Raw genomic sequence first — 10,155 nt, forward strand, 5'->3', positions numbered from 1 at the left:
ACTGGAGAGGGTTCTTGACTCTAAATGATAAAGAATTCTCGACAGGTCAGGTGAATGTAGGTAAGGAAGGAATTCAATAAAGCAAGAGTATCTGGGAATGGCAGCAGCCTTGCAGGCAGCAAAGAGCAAGGAAGAACAGAGGGAGGAAAGGGAAAGCACATTTAACTTCTGCTCAGCACAGGACAAATGCCTTGTCAACTCTTAAAGCTACAGTCACCTGGTGTCCAGTGTCTGCTTGGATCTGCATGGCGTGAGAACTGAGCCCCTGTCACCCCAGGATTTGGGGGAGCTGCAGAGCACTTAGTGGGGTGTGATTATGTTTTGAGAACTTCCAGAGATAATCTTCAAACATCCAAGTGTAGGGAAGAAAACCTTACCTTAGAAGAACAAGGGCAAAATTTAGCAGTAGACTTCTTGTCAGGAACCATGCAAATATGATGAGAATGGAATAAAATATTTAACATTTTGGGAAAAATACCAACCTAGAATTCTATGTCCAGCAAAGCTATCCTTCAAAAGTGAAAAGGCAATAGTTTCTCAGACAAAAACTGAGGGATTCCACCAGCAGAATTTCCACACAAAAAATGGTTTAAGAACTTCTTTAGCCAAAGGAAAAATAAGACATATCAGAAATAAAAATTTACTAATATACTAATATAGAAAGGCAGAGAGTCAAAAGAGTAATAAATGGAAGTAAAATATTCACCTTGTTGTAATTAATTTAATGATAACTATTTAAAAGCAATAATAGCAATGATATATTAAATGATTCTACAACCTGGATGCATGCAGTGAGTGAGCAATTTCATAAGGGACAGGGAGAAGGAATTTTGGGAACACTTTGTTTTAAGATGGCTGTAGTAAATGTGAAGTATATAGCATTATTTGAAAGTGAACTTAGATAACTAAAAAATTATGGTATAAACTCCAGGTCAACCACTTCAAAATATTTAAAAGAGAATAATTGAAAGCTATGCTAAGAGAAGATACAAAGTGGAGTCACATAAAATGCTCAATTAAAACCCATAGAAGTCATAAAGAGATAGAGTATAACAAAATACCAAAGCAGCTAATAGTAAAAAGTCACACATATGATATTACTAAACTAATTATATAAAAAATCTTTACATGTGAATAGTCTATCAATTAAAACATAGTTTGCTGCTGTGGATTTGAAAAAAAAATAGGCAAGTATTTGTTATCTAAAACAAATCACCTTTAGAATATCAAAGATATGGAAGCAACCAAAGTGCCCATAAACAGATGAATGTGGTACATATATGTGATGGACTATTATTCAGCCATAAAAAAAAGAAATCCTGCCATTTGTGACAACCTGGATTGACTAGAGGCTATTATGCTAAGAGAAATAGCCCAGATAGAGAAAGAAAAATACCATATGATTTCACTTATTTGTGGAATCTAAAAACAAAGCAAAATAAAATGTCAGTAGACTCATAGACAAGGAAAAGCCACTGGTGGTTACCATGGGGAAAAGATTGGGATGGGTGGGTGGAGATGGTGATGGGAAGGGGTTCAAAAATTCTTAATCATAATATGAGTTGGTCATGGGGATGGTACTAAAGCAAGAAGAATACAGCCAATAATTCTGTAACATCTTTCTATGTTGAGAGATAATAAATGCACTAGGTGGGTTGAGGATTTAATAATGTGGGTAACTATTAAAACAATGTGTTGTGTAGCTGAAAGTAATATAAGATTGTATATACACTATATTTTAATAAAAATATTTAAAATTTAAAAAACAGATCGAGAAAGATAACATACTAATAGCAATAAAAAGAGCTAAAATTGGTATATTAATTTCAGAAATAGGCAGAATTTCAATAGAGATATTCCACATAAATACTTTTTGAAATAAAAGTACCTTGAAAAAAGTATTATTCAAGCATTCTAAACTAATATTTTTTCTCATTGAATTGAAACAAATATCTAATTACACAGCAATGTCTATTTACAGACCTATGCTATACATCTTTTGTTCATACACTTTAAATCATTTTTTAACTCTTGACATTTACCTACAATGCTGTAAGTATTAGAAAATAGGAACAAAATAAGAATCCCATCATGCAATATTATTGGAAAGTTCTAACAAACTGAAAAAGTCAAGAAAAATGAAATTATATAATATTGGGGAAAATATTTATAGGACATGAATTTACTACAGTAAAACCAGGAGACTTTTTTAGAAAAAATTTACTAGTTGTTAAAATAAAATTTAATAAATAGAAAAACAGAAAAAAATATTTTCCTCCCTAATATATTCTAAGCATCTCAAATTAGAAATGTAAACACATAGCACATTGACATTAAAAATGAAAATATTGTATACTCAAGAATAAATGTAACAAGAACTTTTCTGGTGTCATATAAAAACTAAATTGTTGGAGTTAACACATTTACAAATAATGAATATATTATGTTATATTTTTCAAAAGGACAACTTATTACCATAAAATTAATATTTTTCCAAAACTGATGTTTCAGTTTAATTATAATTGGAAACTAATTTTCTTAATTTAGAAAAAAAGTTACTTTAAACCATAAAAGAAGAGCCAGTGAGGATAAAAAAACAAGTATTTTTCTTGACATACTAAAATATTCTATAAAATCATTTTATCTGTCATTGAAATACACATTAATCAGTACAATAGAATAAAAAAAGAACAAAGTTAACATCTACAGAACTCTATACCCAAAAGCAGAAGTATACACATTCTTCTCAAGTGCACATGGAAAATTTTCCAGAATACACCACATACTAGGCCACAAAAAGAGTCTCAGTAAATTCAAAGATTGAAATTGTACCAACCAAATTCTCAGATCACAAGGGTATGAAACTAGAAATAAATTGTACAAAAAAAACAAAAAAGTAGACAAACATATGGAGGCTTAACAACATGTTCCTAAATAATAAATGGATCAATGACCAAATTAAAAAAGAGATCAAGCAGTATATGGAGATGAATAAAAACAACAGCACAATGCCCCAACATCTGTTGGATGCAGCAAAGACAGTTCTAAGAGGAAAGTGTATAGCAATCGAGGCCTATTTAAAGAAGAAAGAACAATCCCAAATGAATAGTTTAAATCCGCAGTTATTGAAATTGGAAAAAGAACAAATGAGGACCAAAGTCCAGAGTAAGAGAGACATAATAAAGATCAGAGAAGAAATAAATAAAGTTGAGAAGAATAAAAAAAATAGAAAAAAATCAATGAAACCAAGAGCTGGTTCTTTGAAAAAATAAACAAAATAGATAAACCTCTAGGCAGACTTATAAAGACAAAAAGAGAATCAACCCACATAAATAGAATCGGAAATGAGAAAGGAAAAATCATAACAAACACAACAGAAATACACAGAATTATTACAGAATACTATGAAAATCTATATACTAAAAAACTGGATAACCTAGAAAAAATGGACAACTTTCTAGAAAAATACAACTTTTCAAGGCTGACTCAGAAAGAAACAGAAAATATAAACAGACCAATCACCAGCAACTAAATTGAACTGGTTATCAAAAATCTACCCAACAAAAAAAATCTCTGGAACAGATGGATTCACTCCTGAATTTTACCAGACATTTAGAGAAGACATAATATCCATTCTCCTTAAAGTTTTCCAAAAAATACAAGAGTTGGGAATACTCCCAAAATTATTCTATGAAGCAAGCATCACTCTAATACCAAAACCAGGCAAAGACCCCACAAAAAAAGAAAACTACAGTCCAATATCGCTGATGAATATAGATGCAATAATACTCAACAAAATATTAGCAAACCGAATTGAAAAATGGATTAAGAGGATCATACACCATGATAAAGTGGGATTCATCTGATAAAAATTCAACATCCACTCATAATAAAATCTCAACAAAATGGGTATAAAGGCAAAAACCTCAACATAATAAAAGCCATATATGACAAACCCACAGCCAACATCATACTTAACAGCGAGAAGCTGAAAACTTTTCCCCTAAAACCGGAAACAAGACAAGGATGCCCACTCTCCTCACTTTTATTCAAAATAGTACGAGAGGTCCTAGCCAATCAGACAACACAAAGAAATAAAAAGCACCCAGATTGGTAAAGAGGAAGCCAAACTGTTTCTGTTTGGAGATGACATGATATTGTACATAAAGAACCCTAAAGAATCCACTCCAGCACTACTAGAACTAATACCTGAATTCAGCAATGTTGCAGGACAAAAAATTAATACACAGAAATCAGAAATCTGTTGAATTACTATATACTAACAATGAACTAGCAGAAAGAGAAATCAAGAAAATAATTCCATTCACAACTGCATCAAAAAGAACAAAATCCCTAGAAATAAAACTAACCAAGGAAATGAAAAACCTATATCCTGAAAACTAAGACACTTTCAGGAGAAATTAAAGAGGACACTAATAAGTGGACACGCATCCCATGCTCTTGGGTAGGAAGAATTAATACTGTCAAAATGGCCATCCTGCCTAAAGCAATCTACAGATTCAAAGCAATCCCTAACAAAATACCGACAGCATTCTTCAATGAACAGGAACAATATTTCTGAAATTCATATGGAATGACAAAAGACCCTGAATAGCCAAAGCAATCCTTAGAAGGAAGAAGAAAGCAGGGGGAATCTTGCTTTCCAACCTCAAGCTCTACTACAAAGCAGCAGCAATCAAGATAATTTTGTACTGGCACAAGAACAGACCCATAGACCAGTGGAACAGAATAGAGAGTCCAGATATTAACCCAAGCATATATGATCAATTAATATATGATAAAGGAGCCATGGACATACAATGGGGAAATGACAGCCTCTTCAATAGCTGGTGTTGGCAAAACTGGACAGCTACATGCCAGAGAATGAAACTGGATCACTGTCTAACCCCATACATGAAAGTAAATCCGAAATGGATCAAAGACCTGAATGTAAGTCATGAAACCATAAAACTCTTGGAAAAAAATATAGGCCAAAATCTCTTGGACATAAACATGAGCAACTTCTTCATGAAAATATCTCCCTGGGCAAGGGAAACAAGCAAAAATGAACAAGTGGGAATATATCACACTAAAAAGCTTCTCTACAGCAAAGGACACCATCAGTAGAACAAAATCTTCCTACCATATGGAGAATATATTCTTAAATGACATATCAAATAAGGGGTGACATCCAGATTATATAAAGAGCTCATGCACCTCAACAAACAAAAAGCAAATAAGCCAATTAAAAAATGGGCAGAGGAGCGGAACAGACACTTCTCCCAAGAAGAAATTAGCATGGCCAACAGGCACATGAAAAGATGTTCCACATTGCTAATCATCAGAGAGATGCAAATTAAAAACCACAATGAGATATCACCTCACACCAGTAAGGATCGCCACCATCCAAAAGACAAACAGCAACAAATGTTGGTGAGGATGTGGAGAAAAGGGAACCCTCCTACACTGCTGGTGAGAATGTAAAATAGTTCAACCATTATGGAAAGCAGTATGGAGGTTCCTCAATAAACTAAAAATAGAAATACCATTTGACTCAGGAATTCCACTCTTGGAATTTACCCTAAGAATGCAGCAGCCCAGTCTGAAAAAGACATATGCACCCCTATGTTTATCACAGCACTGTTTGCAATAGCCAAGAAATGGAAGCAATCTAAGTGTCCATCAGTACATAAATGAATAAAGAAGATGTGGTACATATACACAATGGAATATTACTCAGCCATAAGAAGAAAATAATTCCTACCATTTGCAACATTGTGGATGGAGCTAGAGGATATTATGCTCAGTGAAATAATCCAGGTGGAGAAAGACAAGTATCAAATGATTTCACTCATCTGTGGAGTATAAGAACAAAGAAAAAGCTGAAGGAACAAAACAGCAGCAGACTCACAGAACCCAAGAATGGACTAACAGTTACCAAAGGGAAAGGGACTGGGGAGGATGGGTGGGACAGGAGGGATAAGGGGAAAAAGGGGCATTACAATTAGCATACATAATGTAGCTGGGGGGGCATGTGGAAGGCAGTATAGCACAGAGAAGATAAATAGTGATTCTATAGAATCTTACTATGCAGATAGACAATGATGTGATGGGGTATGTGGTGGGGACTTGATAATGGGAGGAATCTAGTAACCACAAGGCTGCTCTTGTAATTGTATATTAATGAAACTAAAAAAAAAGAACAAAGGTAATATCAGTATACATCAGAAATTTGTATATAAATAGTTATTAAACTTAGTGCAACCATCTAAATAGGTGGCATTTATGAAAGCTAATATCAGTCTTCAGGAATGTAGAATTGGATTGCTACTTCATACCATATAAAAATATTTAAAAATGAAATTAAAGTAAGAATATATAGGTTTGGAGTAGGAATTTTCATGATGGCATTATTTTCAAGATCTAGAGGGAAAATGCTTATACTTTATACCTAAAAAGTTAAGTTAAACTTTTTGAGAAAGTATACTGTATATACATATAAAATGTAAATGAAAGAGAAATTCTAGGGTAAGATAAATTTGTCTCATTTATGAAAATCGTAAGAGAATACATATAGAATCCAGGCTTTCTGAAACATCAATAAGATAGATTATAGCAAAAAGTGTCCAAGGATTATAGACTGTTTAGAGAAAAAGATGTTACACATAAAAGCTAATATCTATTGCTGAAAATGAGGGAAAAGGTGATTTTCATAAAATGGTAGAAATATGAATTTTCAAGGACTCTTTAGAAAGCAGTCTGTAGGGAATATAGTCAATAATACTGTAATATCTATCTTGATAAATACTAACTACTCTTATTGAGGTGAGAATTTAATAATGTAGATAACTGTCCCATCATTATATTGTATAGTTGAGACCAATATAATATTGTGTGTCAACTATGCTCCAGTTATAAAAAAAAAGCAGTCTGTTAATATTTAATTGAATAAACTTTCAGTTACAATTCTAACAATTTCATTCATCAAAGCCTATCCCACAAAACAAAGTCAGTTACTTCACCATGATTGCATAAAGACAGTTATTGAAGCAATGCATATACCAGCAAAAGACTGGATTCAAAATGAATTTTCATCCATAGGAGAATGATGAAATAATTGTGGGTCTTGTGAAATACCATTTTATACAATCATTAGCAGAGTAAGAGCCTTGAGATATATTGTCATTCTGTTTTGAGGAAAAGAAGATTCAGAGAAGTGTGAATTTAAAAGAGAAACAGAGGGCAGCAACCTATATACAGTAGTTCCCCTTCTCCATGGTTTTACTTTCCATGGTTAGTATCAGTCCTGAGCAGGTGATCCTCCTGATGTATGGTCAGGTCATGAGCAGACTAGAATTGTATCACAATGTGTAACACTGTGTCATTCATTCACCTGACTTCGTCTCATCACATAGGCATTTTATCCCCTCACATCATTGGTAAGTACTGTACAATATGCTATTTTGAGACATAGGCCACATTCACAAAACTTTCATTACAGTATATTGTTATAATTGTTTATTTTATTATGAGTTATTAATTTCTTACTAAAACTTATTTATAAATTAAGCTTTATTGTAGGTATGTAGCATAGAAAAAACAGGATATTTAGGTTTCAGTGCTATCTGCAATTTGGGATATCCCCTGGGGAGTCTTTGAACGTATCCTCTGCATATAAGGGGAACCACTATATATTGAAATATGATTAATTTCTAAACAACATAAAATTTCATTGAAATGTAATATGCTCAGATTTTGCAAATTTTTATATCTTAGTTGGGCATGATATCAGAAATTTTACTTTCAATTTAATATGAACATTTCAATGATCTTAACTATGTTTAACTTATGAACATTACACTTCATTTGTTAGACCATTTTTGCATCTATGTATTATTCAGTGACTGAATTAGAAATGGTTGTGTAGTTAAAGTTATTTTCCACAAAATGCTAGGTTAATTGATATACTGTAGTATATTATGAGTGAACATTGAAAGTAAAATGTGAGAGAATATTAAATTCAGGCACCTGTATTCTATGTCAAAGAGCTTATTTTCTTTGAAACTGCTTCAAAAGTCTTTCATCCTTCTGCTTCACTGACACTTAAAATGGTGCCATGGTGGAGTAAAAATAGATGTGACAGGTCTAATAAATTAGCAATATCCTTCTCGCTACACTCCCCCTTATTTTTGGCTGTGAAGTTTCACTTCTTATTAAAATTTGTATTCTTCAAAGTTGAATGGGAGTAGAAGATTTTCTCAGAGTTTTAGCTGCTTTATAGATGAACTGTGCCAAAAATTCCAAACCTGAAAAATGTCACTGGCCTTTTTCTTGGAGTAGCATAGGGCTTTTCAACATTTCAGGGAGGTTGGGTCAAGTCTCTAATCGTTAAACAAATTGCCTTTCAAATGTCACAGTCCCAGTGTTCTGGACCATTGTATGTATGAAAGTCTTCTTAAAATGTGAGCTACACAGGTTAGAAGACAAACCTAATCGAATGTATATACCTACATTTCACACTAGTGAAGTTGCAGAATCTAGACTTTTAAATAATGACTCTGGAGTAGTGCTTTTCAAACTGGGTCTTGTGAAATCTATTTAGTGGACATTAACCAGCTTTAGAAAGTGAAAAAGCACAGGATAGAAAATATGTAATAGAATAAAATCGCAATGCGAGTACATACATGTAGCAATATCTCTTAAAATATATTTTTTTAATTTTTATATGCATCCATCTCTAATAGTATATACTCAAACATAATGTAAATATTCCTTTCTGTGTGTTGTAGATAACACAATTTGAAAGCCATTGCCCTATATCATGTGCTATAACTCCAGCTTTTGTTCATTATGCCTAAAATAAATCAAAAAAGGTATCCTGCTTCATGACAACATATACTAAATTAATATAAAAAACCCTAATTTTTTCATCAATTTTGTGTGTTCTGAGAACTCCTTTTAAATAGTAAATAAAAAATAGTTTTATAAAATCATAGTAACCATAGTTTTACTGTGGTATAATAAACCCTTGTATGAATAGCTTAAGGTATTACAGATGAAATTTTCATTCATATAATGTTCCATGAAAATAAATTTATCTGCCTGTATTTGAATATGTAAAATGTCTTCAGAGTTATTTCTCTTCTTGAATAAGAAATTCATCCGATATTTAAAATAACAATATTGAATCATACTATGTAAAACTTTAAAATGCATATATTTTATTTTATTTGTATACACACACACGCCCACATAATTTATTAAGAGTAAACATGATTAATCCTATCTGACTTGATTGTTTATAGTTCATGATATGTGATCAAAACTGAAAGTTTCTCTGATGACTGCCCTTGCACTGTTCACCATGTAAGAACTTATTCACTATGTAAGAACTTGTTCACCATGTAAGAACTTGTTCGTTATGCTGCAGAAGATTGGAGACTGTTGAGAATTAGGCTTGGGGTTGATTAATGATTGTGCATTGAGTCCCCTATACAGAATTTTATTGTTGTTAACAACCATTTGATCAATAAATATGAGAGATGCCCTCTCAAAAAAAAGAAAGAGTAAGCATGATTTGGGTTATTATAAACATCTTTTTTGTATACCTCTTCTTAATAGTTAATTATGCTACAGGAAGGCATCTAATTACTTTACATAACCCATACATCTTTCTGTCAAAATAAGACAAACTCAACCATTGTTGAAATGAAGTTTGCTAAGGGAAGTGTTAAACACACTGGAATGAAATTGAGAGAACCTCAGGCAATTCTTAAATTGAAAGAAATCATTCAAGCAAATGTAAATATGAGGAAGAGTTGATTTTTCTTCCAAAAGTGGAAAAAACATCTGTGGAGTCATAAAAATATGAAGGTTAAAGATTAATGGTTGGAAAACTATATACCTAATTTAATTTTTTATACTTTTTGTTAATTCATAATGTTATGTTGATGAGCTTCAAAACAAGTAGAACTTAGGAAGAGTTTTGGCGGTTATTGTCAATATGAGATATCAGTTTTAAAATTATTTAGAAATTTGAAGTGTTATCCACTCATTTTGCATTAAATCAGACTAAAGAAAAAGTCAAACTAAAATCATTAGTCTTTTTTCACAAGTCCAATAATAATTTACATCATTGCATGTGGAACTTAAATT

Source organism: Manis javanica, chromosome 14 (assembly GCF_040802235.1).
Source record: "Manis javanica isolate MJ-LG chromosome 14, MJ_LKY, whole genome shotgun sequence".
Lineage (NCBI taxonomy): Eukaryota > Metazoa > Chordata > Mammalia > Pholidota > Manidae > Manis > Manis javanica.